The sequence below is a fragment of the Tamandua tetradactyla genome, chromosome 5 (genome assembly GCF_023851605.1).
Source record: "Tamandua tetradactyla isolate mTamTet1 chromosome 5, mTamTet1.pri, whole genome shotgun sequence".
Classification (NCBI taxonomy): Eukaryota; Metazoa; Chordata; class Mammalia; order Pilosa; family Myrmecophagidae; genus Tamandua; species Tamandua tetradactyla.
The window spans coordinates 19,086,156-19,099,790 of NC_135331.1; the positions used below are offsets into that span (position 1 = coordinate 19,086,156).

At 42.0% G+C, this 13,635-nt stretch overlaps 1 long non-coding RNA gene across 1 annotated transcript in view; it reads left to right on the top strand.

Moving 5' to 3' along the window:
* LOC143683699 (uncharacterized) overlaps positions 1-13,635 on the top strand; it is a 100,905-nt gene that overhangs the window by 80,562 nt on the left and 6,708 nt on the right. Inside the window, exon 5 of the long non-coding RNA XR_013175616.1 lies at positions 9,739-9,974. This is a non-coding gene — a long non-coding RNA (uncharacterized LOC143683699). The remainder of the gene's footprint in view (positions 1-9,738; positions 9,975-13,635) is intronic.

The following is a 13,635-nucleotide window of genomic DNA, read 5'->3' on the forward strand; positions in this document are numbered from 1 at the left end:
CTGTGGTTTTTGTGTTACATCTCCCTGACAGCTAATTATCTTGACGATTTTTTCATGTGCTTATCCACCATTTATATATCCTTTATGAAGAAGTGCTTATTCAGATTATTTTCCTAGTTTTTAATTGGGTTGTCTTTTTATTAATGAATTTTAAAGTCTTTCTATAGTCTAGATATAAGTCCTTTATTATAGATATGATTTGCAAATATTTTCTTCCATTCTGTAGTTTTTTCCCCTTTATTGATAGCGTTATTTGAAGCACCAAAGTTTTTAACTTTGACGAAGTTCTGTTTATTTTTCTTTTGCTGCTCCTACTTTGGATAGCATATCATTTGGTGGCATATCTTTGCTAAATCCAAGTTCATGAAGATTTACCTCTATGTTTTCTTCTAAGAATTTTATAGTTTTAGCACTTAGAGTTACGTTTTGCATCCATTTGATTACATTTTTGCATATGGTGTGAGGTAAGGGTCCAACTTCATTCATTTCCCTGCGACTATCCAGTTGTCCCAGCATCATTTTGTTGGAAAGACTTTTATTTCCCCGTTGAATGATCTTGGCACCCTTATTGAAAATCAGCTGACTGTAAACATGTGGGTTTATTTCTGGCTTTTCAATTACATTCTGTCATGGTTAGGGACACATGTCAATTTGGCCAAGTTGTGGTACCTGTTTATCTGATTGGGCAAGCACTGCCCTGCCTGTTGCAATAAGGACATTTCATAGGATTAGGTCATGATCACATCAGCTGCATCCACAGCTGATTCCATTTGTAATCAGCCAAAGGGGAGTGTCTTCTGCAATTAGTGGTGCTAAATCTAATCATGGGAAGCCTTTTAAGGAGGACTCAGAGGAGACAGGTTCCATTCCTGCTTTGGCTGGTGAGCCTCTCCTGTGGAGTTCATCCAGGCCATCCATCGGAGTCGTTGGCTTTGCAGCCTGCCCTGTGGATTTTGGACTCTGTGTTCCTGCGGTCATGTGAGACACTTTTATAAATTTTATATTTGCAATGTTCCCTGTTGATTCTGTTTCTCTAGAGAACCCTAACTAATACATCTTGGTACCGGGAGTGGTTCTTAAGAAACAGAATCTTAAAAATGGGTTTTTATGAATGGTTTTCTACTCTGACTGGACTCAGAGACACTAAGGACTCTGATTCCTGTAATCAGAATGACACTCCCAATACATGGATTGAGTTGGCAAAGGAGATAGTAAAAATATCATCATTCGATTCTCCTAATGCTTCGCTTGTACAAAGCCAGACTCTGGGGGATAATGTTTTTGACACCTTTACAGAGTTTTGTAGAAATAAGAGTTATAGAGATGTTGGTTGGTTGTTGTTAGATACACTGTCTACATTAAGGGTGAAAGGGATGGGCTTAAGGCTTCAAACGAGAAGCTTAAGCGCCGTGTGAAAAATGTAGACATTTCTGTGAGTATCCTGAAGGAAAATCTTATTTCCTGTAGCCGTAGACTTGAGATCTCTGAAAATCAGACTCAGAATCTTATTGTTAGAGTAGCAACTTTACAACATAAACTGAAATCTCAGTCTTGCATGGTGTCTGCCGTTAAAGTGAGGGCATTGATTGGAAAGGAGTGGGACCCTAAAAAATGGGATGGTGACATATGGATTGATAATGATGTTGGGGGTGAGGTTGAAACACTAGGCCATGCTGAGTCTTCTCTAGATAACCCTGTAATAGTCTGCCCTGAGGACATAGCCACCCCACCTCCAGCCTGCCTTGAGGAATTGGCCACCCAACCTCCTCCTGAAGGGATTAGCCCTAGAGTGATTAATCCTGTTTCACCAGATGAAACTGCAAATGAAGGCCCTGAAGCAAATGGCTTGGAAGATATTCCTAATTCTTTTCATGACCCACCCCCACCGCCCCTCATTTCTTCTAGACCTATAACTAGACTAAAGTCCCAACAGGCCCCTAAAGGTGAGGTACAAGGTATCACACATGAGGAGGTATGTTATACTCCAAAAGAACTGTGTGAGTTTTCCAATTTATATAGACAGAAATCAGTGGAATATGTGTGGCAATGGATTTTAAGAGTGTGGGATAATGGTGGGAGGAATATAAGGCTGGATCAGGCTGAATTTATTGATATGGGCCCACTAAGCAGAGATTCTGCATTCAATGTCATAGCTCAAGCAGTTAGAAAAGGTGTTAACAGCTTGTTTGGGTAGTTGGTTGAAACATGGATCAAAAGGTGGCCAACATTACCTGAGGTTGAAATGCCAGAACTGCCCTGGTATAATGTAGATGAGGGGATCCAGAGGCTTAGCGAGATTGGAATGTTGGAGTGGATTTATCATGCAAAGCCTGCTCTTACACCCCAGGAATGTCCAGAGGGTGCACCTTTTACCAGAACAGTGAGAAATAAATTTGTGAGACTAGCACCATCATCCCTCAAGAGCTCTGTGCTTGCACTTCTCTGTAGGTCAGATATTACTGTAGGAACTGCTGTCACTGAGCTGGAATCCTTAAACACAATGGGGATGACAGGATCCCGAGTTGGCAGAAGCCAGGTGGCAGCACTTAATCACCAAAGACAGGGTATACGCGGCTATTATAATAGACAGCAAACTCAAAGGAGACATCAGAATTATATGACACACAGAGATTTGTGGCATTGGCTAGTAAATCATGGGGTACCTAGAAATATAATAGACAGGCAGTCTACTAAATTCTTGTTGGAGCTGTATAAACAAAAGAGTTCTAGGTCAAGGGAACAGAAGTCTAACCTGAATTACAAAAACACAGAGTCATGGCCCCTTAATCAATTTCCAGACTTGAAACAGTTTACAGACCCTGAGCCCCTTGAATGAAGGGGAGGCCAGGTCCCTATGGGGGAGAAACCTGTTATACTGCCACAAATTTATACTGTTAATCTTCCTCTAAGTCTTCCCCAAGGAGACCGACAACCTTTTACCAGGGTAACTGTGAATTGGGGAAAAGGAAATGATCAGATATTTCGGGGATTATTAGACACTGGTTCAGAAGTGACATTAATTCCAGGGGACCCAAAACGTCACTCTGGATCACCAGTCAGAGTGGGGGCTTATGGAGGCCAGGTGATCAATGGAGTTTTAGCTCAGGTCCGTCTCACAGTGGGTCCAGTGGGCCCCTGGACCCATCCTGTAGTTATTTCCCCAGTTCCGGAATGTATAATTGGCATAGACATACTGAGCAACTGGCAGAATCCCCACGTTGGTTCTCTAACTCGTGCAGTGAGGGCTATTATGGTGGGAAAGGCCAAGTGGAAGCCACTAGAACTGCCCTTACCAAGCAAAATAGTAAATCAAAAGCAATACCGTATTCCTGGAGGGATTGCTGAGATTACTGCCACTCTTAAGGACTTGAAAGATGCAGGGGTGGTGATTCCCACCACATCCCCTTTCAACTCTCCTATTTGGCCTGTGCAGAAAAGAGATGGGTCTTGGAGAATGACAGTGGATTATCGTAAACTCAACCAGGTGGTAACTTCAATTGCAGCTGCTGTTCTAGATGTAGTATCATTGCTTGAGCAAATCAATACATCCCCTGGTACCTGGTATGCAGCTACTGATCTGGCAAATGCTTTTTTCTCAATAGCTATTAGTGAGGACCACCAGAAACAGTTTGCTTTCAGCTGGCAAGGTCAGCAATATACTTCCACTGTCCTACCTCAGGGGTATATCAACTCTCCAGCCCTGTGTCATAATCTTGTTCGCAGAGACCTTGATTGTTTCTGCCTCCCACAAGACATCACACTGGTCCATTATATTGATGATATCATGTTGATTGGACCTAGTGAGCAAGAAGTAGCAACTACTCTAGATTTACTGGTAAGGCATTTGCATGTCAGAGGATAGGAGATAAATCCAACAAAAATACAGGGGCCTTCCACCTCAGTAAAATTTCTAGGTGTCCAGTGGTGTGGGGCATGTCGAGATATCTCTTCTAAGGTGAAGGATAAATTGCTGCATCCGGCCCCTCCCACAACCAAAAAAGAGGTACAACGCCTAGTTGGCCTTTTTGGATTTTGGAGACAACATATTCCTCATTTGGGTGTGCTACTCTGGCCCATTTATCGAGTGACCAGAAAAGCTGCTAATTTGAGTGGGGACCTGAACAAGAGGAGGCTCTGCGACAGGTCCAGGCTGCTGTGCAAGCTGCTCTGCCACTTGGGCCATATGATCCAGCAGATCCAATGGTGTTGGAAGTGTCAGTGGCAAATAGAGATGCTGTCTGGAGCCTTTGGCAGGCCCCTATAGGAGAATCACAATGCAGACCCTTAGGATTTTGGAGCAAAGCCTTACCATCTGCTGCAGATAACTACTCTCGTTTTGAGAAACAGCTTTTGGCCTGCTACTGGGCCTTAGTAGAGACTGAACGCTTAACCATGGGCCACCAAGTTACCATGAGACCTGAGTTGCCTATCATGAGTTGGGTGTTGTCTGACCCACCAAGCCATAAAGTTGGGCGTGCACAGCAGCACTCTATTGTAAAGTGGAAATGGTATATACGAGATAGAGCCAGAGCAGGTCCTGAAGGCACAAGTAAGTTACATGAAGAAGTGGCACAAATGCCCATGGTTTCCACTCCTGCTGCCACATTACCTTCTCTTTCCCAGACCACAGCTATGGCCTCTTGGGGAGTTCCTTACAGTGAATTGACTGAGGAAGAGAAAACTCGGGCCTGGTTTACAGATGGCTCAGCACGATATGCAGGTACCACCCAAAAGTGGACAGCTGCAGCATTACAACCCCTTTCTGGGGTGTCCTTGAAGGACAGTCGTGAGGGGAAATCCTCCCAGTGGGCAGAACTTCGAGCAGTGCACCTGGTTGTTCATTTTGCTTGGAAGGAAAACTGGCCAGAGGTGCGTTTGTATACTGACTCATGGGCTGTTGCTAATGGTTTGGCTGGATGGTCAGGGACTTGGAAAGACCATAATTGGAAAATTGGTGACAAAGAGGTCTGGGGAAGAAGTATGTGGATAGACCTTTCTGAGTGGGCTAAAAACATGAAGATATTTGTGTCCCATGTGAATGCACACCAGAGGGTGACTTCAGCAGAGGAAGATTTTAATAATCAAGTGGATAAGATGACCCGTTCTGTGGACACAAGTCAGCCTCTTTCCCCAGCAACTCCTGTCATTGCCCAATGGGCTCATGAACAAAGTGGCCATGGTGGTAGGGATGGAAGTTATGCATGGGCTCAGCAACATGGACTTCCACCCACCAAGGCTGACCTGGCTACAGCCACTGCTGAGTACCCAGTCTGCCAGCAGCAGAGACCCACACTCAGCCCCCAAAATGGCACCATTTCCCGAGGTGACCAGCCAGATACATGGTGGCAGGTTGATTACATTGGACCACTCCCTTCATGGAAGGGGCAGCGATTTGTTCTAACTGGAATAGACACATACTCTGGATATGGGTTTGCTTTCCCTGCATGCAATGCTTCTGCCAAACTACCATCTGTGGGCTTACAGAATGCCTTATCCATCGTCATGGTATTCCGCATAGCATTGCTTCAGATCAAGGAACACACTTCACAGCAAATGAAGTGCGGGAATGGACGCATGCTCATGGAATTTTCTGGTCTTACCATGTTCCCCATCATCCAGAAGCAGCTGGATTGATAGAACGGTGGAATGGCCTTTTGAAAACTCAATTACGGTGCCAACTAGGTGGCAAAAACTTGAAACGCTGGGGTAATGTTCTCCAGGAAGCTGTGTATGCTGTGAATCAGCGTCCGCTGTATGGTGCTGTTTCTCCCATAGCCAGGATCCTTGGGTCCAGGAACCAAGGGGCAGAAATGGGCATAGTACCACTCACTATTACCCCTAGTGATCCACTAGGAAAATTCTTGCTTCCTGTCCCTGCTACCCTGAGTTCTGCTGGTCTACAGGTTTTAGTTCAAAAAACGGGGTGTGCTTCCTCCAGGAGAAACAACAGTGATACCACTGAACTGGAAGTTAAGATTGCCACCTGGTCACTTTGGGCTACTTATGCCTCTGGATCAACAAGCCAAGAAGGGGATTACATTATTGTCTGGGGTAATTGACCCTGACTATCAGAAGGAAGTAGGACTGCAACTACATAATGGAGGTAAAGAAGAGTTTTCTTGGAATATAGGAGATCCCCTGGGGCGTCTATTAGTACTACCATGCCCTGTGATTAAAATCAATGGAAAACTGCAACAACACAATCCAGGCAGGACTACTAATGGCTCTGAAACTTCAGGAATGAAGGTTTGGGTCACCCCACCAGGCAAAGAACCACGACCAGCTGAAGTGCTTACTGAGGGTAAAGGGAACATGGAATGGGTAGTGGAAGAAGGTAGTGATAAATATGAACTTCGACCACGTGATCAGTTACAGAAACGAGGACTGTAATTCTGTTTTGTTCATGTTATACTATTTAAGTTGTAAGATATCAAGTTTAAGAATGAATGTTGCCCAAGGATTTGCACCCTATTCTGGAGAGATGTAATGTGTTTCCAGTTATATGCAGGACAGTTGAGTATTGTCAGGTAAAAGAAAACATGTGTGCTTATTTGTTTTCATTTGGAAATTAAGTGTGGTTTAAGGTGATATATATATAGGTGCCAAGTTGACAAAGGGTGGACTGTCATGTTTAGGGACACGTGTCAACTTGGCCAAGTTGTGGTACCTGTTCATCTGATTGGACAAGCGCTGGCCTGTCTGTTGCAGTGAGAACATTTCATAGGATTAGGTCATGATCACATCAGCTGCATCCACAGCTGATTCCATTTGTAATCAGCCAAAGGGGAGTGTCTTCTGCAATTAGTGATGCTAAATCTAATCATGGGAAGCCTTTTAAGGAGGACTCAGAGGAGACAGGTTCCATTCCTGCTTTGGCTGGTGAACCTCTCCTGTGGAGTTCATCCAGGCCATCCATTGGAGTCGTTGGCTTTGCAGCCTGCCCTGTGGATTTTGGATTCTGCGTTCCTGCGGTCACGTGACACACTTTTATAAATTTTGTATTTGCAAGTGTTCCCTGTTGATTCTGTTTCTCTAGAGAACCCTAACTAATACACATTCCACTGATTTTTGGGTCTGTCTTTATGTCAGTGCCACAATGTCTTGATGTCTGTTACTTGGTAGTACATTTGGGAAATCAGGAAGCATAAGTCATCCAACTTTGATGTTTTTTTCTTTTTCTTCTTCTTCAAGTTTCTTTGGCTATTCTCAGTTCCTTGCAATTCCATATGAATTTTAGATTCTGCCTGTCAATTTCTACAAGACACCTGGGATTCTGATAGGGGTCACATTGAATCTATAGCTCAATTGGGGGACCACTGCTGTCATCATAATATTAAGTGTTTTGATCAACAAAAATATTTTTCCTTTTATTTAGAGCCTCTTTAATTTCTTTCAACAATATTTTGTAGTTTTCAGGGTATAAATTTTATACTTATTTTGTTAAATTTATTCTTAAGTATTTTTTTCTTTTTGATGCTGTTATAAATGGAATTGTTTTCTTAATTTCATTTTTGGATTGTTTGTTGCAAGTATATAGAAAGACAATTGGTTTCTGTATTTTTGATCTTATATCTTGAAGTCTTGTGAACTCATTTATTAATTCTAAATGTTTTAGTGAATACCTTAGGATTTTCTATATATAAGTTCTGATCATCTGCCAAAAAAAATTAGTTTTACTTCTTCTTTTCCAAACTAGATGCATTTCTTTCTTTTACTTGCCTAATTTCCTTGGTTGGAATCTCTATATAGTGTCAAATAGGAGTGGTGAGAGACAACACCCCTGTCTTGTTCCTTATCTTAGAAGTAAACATCCTGTCTTTCATCTTAGCTGTGGATTTTTCAAAGATGCTCAAAGTCAAGTTGAGGCGTCTCTTCGTCGAATGTTTTTATTATGAAAGAGTTTTGGATTTTGGTAAAGGCTTTTCCTGTATCTGTTAAGATTATCATGTGGATTTTTAAAATACTCTTGATGTGGTGTATTACATTAATTGATTTTCAGATGTTAAGTCAACTTTTTATATGCTAATATTTTATTGAGTATTTTAGCAGCTCCATATTCATAAGGGATATTGAACTATTGATTGTGGTATCTTTGATTTTGGTTTCAGGAAATACTGGCCTCATGGAATGAATTGAGAAATATTCACTCCCAATTTTGGAAAGCTTTTGTGAAGAATTGGTATTAATTCTTCTTTAATGTTTAGAATTCACCTGTGAAGTCATCTGGGACTAGGGTATTTTTTTTGGGGGGGGGTTGTGGGTAGTTTTTAGATTACTATATTGATCTCTTTACCTGTTATGGGACTAGTAAGATTGTCTATTTCTTTTTAAGCCAGTCTAGGTAATTTGTGTCTTTTAAGAATTTGTCCACTTTATGCAAGTTATCTAATTTTTTGGCATGAATTATTTATAGCATTTTTAAAATAATTATTTTATTATTGTAAAGCTAATAGTGATATCCTCTCTTTTGTTTCTGACTCTAGTCATTTGAAACTTCTCTATTTTTTTTTCCTTGCTCAAACTAAGTAAAGGTTTGTTAATTTCATTGATTTTTTTCAAAGAGCAAGCTTTTGGTTTCATTGATTTTTTGCTATTTTTAAAATTCTCTATTCATATCTGCTTTGGTGTTTAATATGACTTTATTTCTGTTTGCTTTTCTTTTTTCCAGTGTCTTAAGGCGTAAGGTTAGCTTTTCTTTTTGAAAGCTTTCTTCTTTTTAAGCACAGACATTTACAGCTATTAAATTCCCTCTAATCACTGCTTTAACTGCATCCCATGAATTTTCTACGTCATGGCTTCATTTTCATTCCTCTGAAAGTATTTTCTAATTCCTCTTTTGATTTCTTCTTTGACCCACTAATTATTTAGGTGTGCTGTTTTCCTTTACCCCTCTTTGTGAGTTTCCCAATTTTTTACTTTTAATTGATCCCTAATTTCATCCCACTGTGGTAGGATAATATATTTGCATGATTTCTATCCTTTTAAAGTTATTGAGGTTTGCTTTATGGCCCAGCATATGGAGTGTCCTAGAGAATGATCCGTGCGCTTGAGAAGGTTGTGTGTTCTGCCGTCGTTGGGTGGAGTGAGCCGTGGGTGTCTGTTCTGTCTCCTTGTTTTATAGTGTTGTGCAAGTCTTCTCTTTCTTTGTCTTCTGCCTCATTGTTCTGTGTATTATGCAAAGTCTCCAACAGCAAAAAGCCTTCCTTTTTACAGTGGTTCTCAGTCCAGCTTTTAAAGCATATGATGCCCAGGCCTTCTCCAGAACTGCCCAGCCAGAATCTCTGGTGAGGGTCAAAAACTACTCCAGGTAAACTGACCCACATATTTTCCTGCCCATCTGCTTCCTTTCCTTCTGCTCCTCTCTCTCTGTCACTGTGTATCTGTTGTTTTGTGTCAGTGTGTATATATATATATATATATATGCACAACTGTCTCTTTCTCTCGCTCTTGTTCTCTCTCTCTGAATGTCTGTGTCATTTCTCTGGGTAGATGTTCTCAGATTCTACCCCTCTGCATCTGTTTTTCTCTCTCTTCTGTTTTCTGAGTCTGTTTCTGCTTGTGTATCCCTGAGTGTCTCGACCTCTGATTCTTTTCTGTCTTGGCTCTCCTGGTCTCACTCCCAGTCTCTCATTTCTCTTGCCCTTCCCATCCTCTACTCCCTCTGTGCATCCGAACCTCTGTGTGCATGTGTCTCCATTATCCACTAACTTCTCCCCTTTTCTTCCTTGCTCTTATAAGATTCCTTCACCTCCCAGCCCTGGAGCTTCTCTGTGAACTCGAAGACCATCGTGTAGAGAAGCCTGAAATACTGGGCCCATATGCCCAGTTCCCTGCCGTCCACCTAGTCCCCAGAATGTTCAGCCCAAGCAGGAAGCCATCTGTGCCACTGTCCACTCTCCTTCAGGGCGGCCTGTCCCCTGTGCAGGCAGAGACAAGTGACAGAGTTGCTTCAGGTGCAACCTACAAAGGACCAGGTAAGAAGTATGGGCTGCAGGGGATCCTGGAGTGGTTCCCCATCCCCCCAGCTGAAAACTGACCTTTCTATCATTGACCTTCCATGTCCCACAGTATATTCAGGGGCTTTATGAGGTCAGATTGACTTCTTCTGAGCTAATGCCATTAATTCATCATTAGTCAAATAATTGATTTATCCAACATTTGTTGAACACCTATTATATTATATTCTCGGTGTTATATACTGAGAATATAGCAGTGAAGATAACAGACGTAATATTGTAAATCTAAGGCCTCATAATAGCTATTGTACCATTTACTGAGCACCTACTGTGTTCCAGGCCTTTATTTATATAAGAAACTTTCTATCGGAATTCCTTGTGGGAGAGAACTGTTCTTTGAATGAAAAATACTTTTATCTGCTTGCACTCATCATAGCTATTAATTAATTATAGTTATTAATACACTGGACACTTAATTCTCCTGTATTCAGGAATAATATCAAAATATTTAACAAATGTCACCCTACTGCCTTGATCAATGTATATAATTTTTTTGCTCCACTTTTCACTTCTCTTGTAGTTAGTTGTGTGTCAAACATCCTGTCATTCATTTATTTATGGATTTGTTTATTATTTCTTGCAGCACATTGGTTAAGGGTTCACTGGGTGACAGGTGCTGTTTTAGGCATGAGAAAGTAGCAATTAACAAGACATCATAAGGCACGTAGAGAATGGGGGAGGGAGAAAGACATGGATTGTTCTGGGAATGTGACAAAGGGAAGATTCAGGAGGGTATCCCTAAGAATCTAACCCTGTTGGAGGAGTCAGGGAGGGCTTCCTGCAGGAAGGGCGTTTACACTGGGACCTGCAGAGTGAATGGGGGTGAGCCAGATGAGGTCTCTTTCTTTCCAATTTTTCATGTTCTGTAGGGTAGAACATCACAGCCTGAGCACAGTAGGGCTTCATCAGCAGATCAACAGAAGATAAAACATGATAACTCTGGAAGCAGTTTTAGGGCTGGCTGGTAACTGGTGAGGGAAGCCATAGTGAAGATGTAGTGTCATTTTCAGAAACAGTACTCTTGGCATATCTTTTGTCATTGCATGCACCCAGCATCTGGCCAAGAACCAAAGGTCACTTTCTCCCCTCAGAATTCACAGTGGCATCACTCTCAACCACTTCTCTCCCTGATCACACCCTCTAGCTGAGGAGACAAGTGAGAGCCCAGGAAAGTGAATCAAGGAGGCAAGAAAGGTGAGAAAGAACACCAGGTCCTAGGTTTTCAAACTCATGTCTGTAGGTAAACTCAGATTCTGGGTTTCTGGAGCCTCTGTTTCATTTAGAAAAAAAACAAAAATCTGAATTTTTCATATAAAACCTCCTAATTTCATAATGTAAAATTAAAAATCACTAACATGGCAGAACAAGGATCTGTGGGGCATATTCAGCTGCCATCGCTGATTTAGAAATTACTTCCTGAAGTCGGAAGGGAATAAAGAGGGACTTATATTTACTACACAACCACAGTATTCTCAACATTGAATTACGTGTTATTTGGACCTTCATCTTGAATATTAATTGAACGAGTATCTCTATTATCATATTTAATCTTTACACCAACTTCATGGGGAAGGTCTTATCTCTGTTGAGAAATATTGCCAAGTGAAGTCTGTGGGGACCCACTATGAACCATAAAGAGGCTTGATATTCAAGCAGAATTGGAAGTGAACTAAGAGAAGGAGAAAGAAGACTTTTGAATCAGAGTCCTAATTTTATAAGCCCATCAGATGCTGAGGGGCTGGAATAGACAGATGATTGCCTAAATGCATTTTTTTTTTTATCGTTTGGGTATCTTCAGTAATTGGTTTAAATACTACTGTTTTTCTATGAAACTTTCTTGCCTAGAAAGTTTTAACATCCTGAGATAGGAACCTGGTTCCCCGGTTAGATAAAATCTATTTAACCCAATATCTTCAAAGCACAGTTTGGAGGTCTTAGGGAAAATGAAGACTCGTCCCTTGGTACTTACATGGCAGTCTACTTAAATTCTCCTTAGACTCACCTCTGCTTCCCAGTTAATTCTGAACAAACCTAATGTGGTCAAAGGGCTCAGAGTCTACTATCTCTCTTTGGTACCTAGGAGAGAGAATAGGGAGTGTCGAGAGGTATTAGAGACACATAGAGACCTTCTGCTTGAAGAATTGGAAGGCTTGGCAAGAGAAGAAAATACTTTCTCATAAATTGAGTCACTATTGAGTAATGCCACATCCGGGGTGTTTGAGACCCACTCAGCTAAGCAACCCTGCTACACTTTCAGTTTCTCATCTCTCAATGCCTCTGAAATGCTAAATCCTTTTCTCTGATTGTCTGTGGGGGTCACATTTAAAAGAGGCATTCAGGAAACATTGCCCCGTGCCATGGACTTCTGCGATTTTTGCCATTGACTTGGGCATCCTGTAACCCTTAGAGGGTTAAGTGTTCTTGAGTGAAGCTTTTACTAGATGAGCTCCAAGACCTCTCTGAGCATCTCCAAGTGGTATTTAGGGGAGTCCTGGATCTTCCAACCCTCCCCATGGCAATATTGTCAGTTCTAAGATATAAACTCCGGGTGACAATCAGGGCAGAATGCTTGACTATCTCTGAGGCATTGAGGGGGAGGGGGTCATAAACTGAATGGAGTAGCTATGCTGCCTGGCAGAGTGGAAATGAAATACTGGTGTAAGTCATCAGGCTGCTTGTTAGAATGCAGATTCTGATCCCATCTCTGGAGATTCTGATTCACTGAGAATGTGTCATGGTAAATGGCTATTGCAGCATGAGGTCCAATAAAAGCATCCCTTAGGGAGCAAAGAAGTTATTTCTCTCATTCACATAGTAATCCAAGGTGAGTATTTGAGTGGGTGAATGTCTATTTCACGTGGTATGGCAAGTCAAAATGGCCACATATTATTTGACAGTCCTCTTGCTGAAAAATGAGGTTGATGTCCTCTCTTCTTGACTCTGGGCAGGCTCTGCACTGCTTTGGCCAACAGAATGTTGTGGAGTGACTGTACCAGTTTCTGGGCCCAGGCCTTAAGAGAGTAGAGGCTTCCACTATTTGTCTCGTTCGCTCTTAGGACTCAGTCACCATGCTGGGTGGAAGCCCAACACCCTGTGAGGAGGCACCTGGAGAAGAGCTAAGGTTCCTGGCTGTCAGCTGTAGTTGAGCTGTTGTTGGCTGAGAGCCAGCTGTGACGTGTCCTCTGTTTAAGTGAATCATTTTGGAAGTGGATCCTGAAGCCCCTGTTGAGATTCCCTAGCTGATTTCATCTCCACCAATCTTTGCTCAAATCTTAAAGATGCATAAGGGAAATGAATGATTGCTGTTTTCTAAAAATGGCTGAGATTTAGGAGGTTGATTGTGCAGCTGCAGAGAACTGCAAGGTAGAAGCATTTGGAGCCCCATTTTCTTTCATGTTGTGGCTGTCCCACCCTGTATGAATGTGTCATATTTGCTTAGTCAAGGTGGGGTTCCCTCTGTGTCCAGGTTCCAGTCAATGGGAGAGTGTGGGGGAGGCACACCGAGTTCTTAATTGTCTTGCTTGGAGTTGGCACCCATATCTTCTGCTTAGATTCCATTGGTGAGAACTTGTCACATCATCACATCTAGTTGCAGGGAGGGCTGGAAATGCTGTCCCTA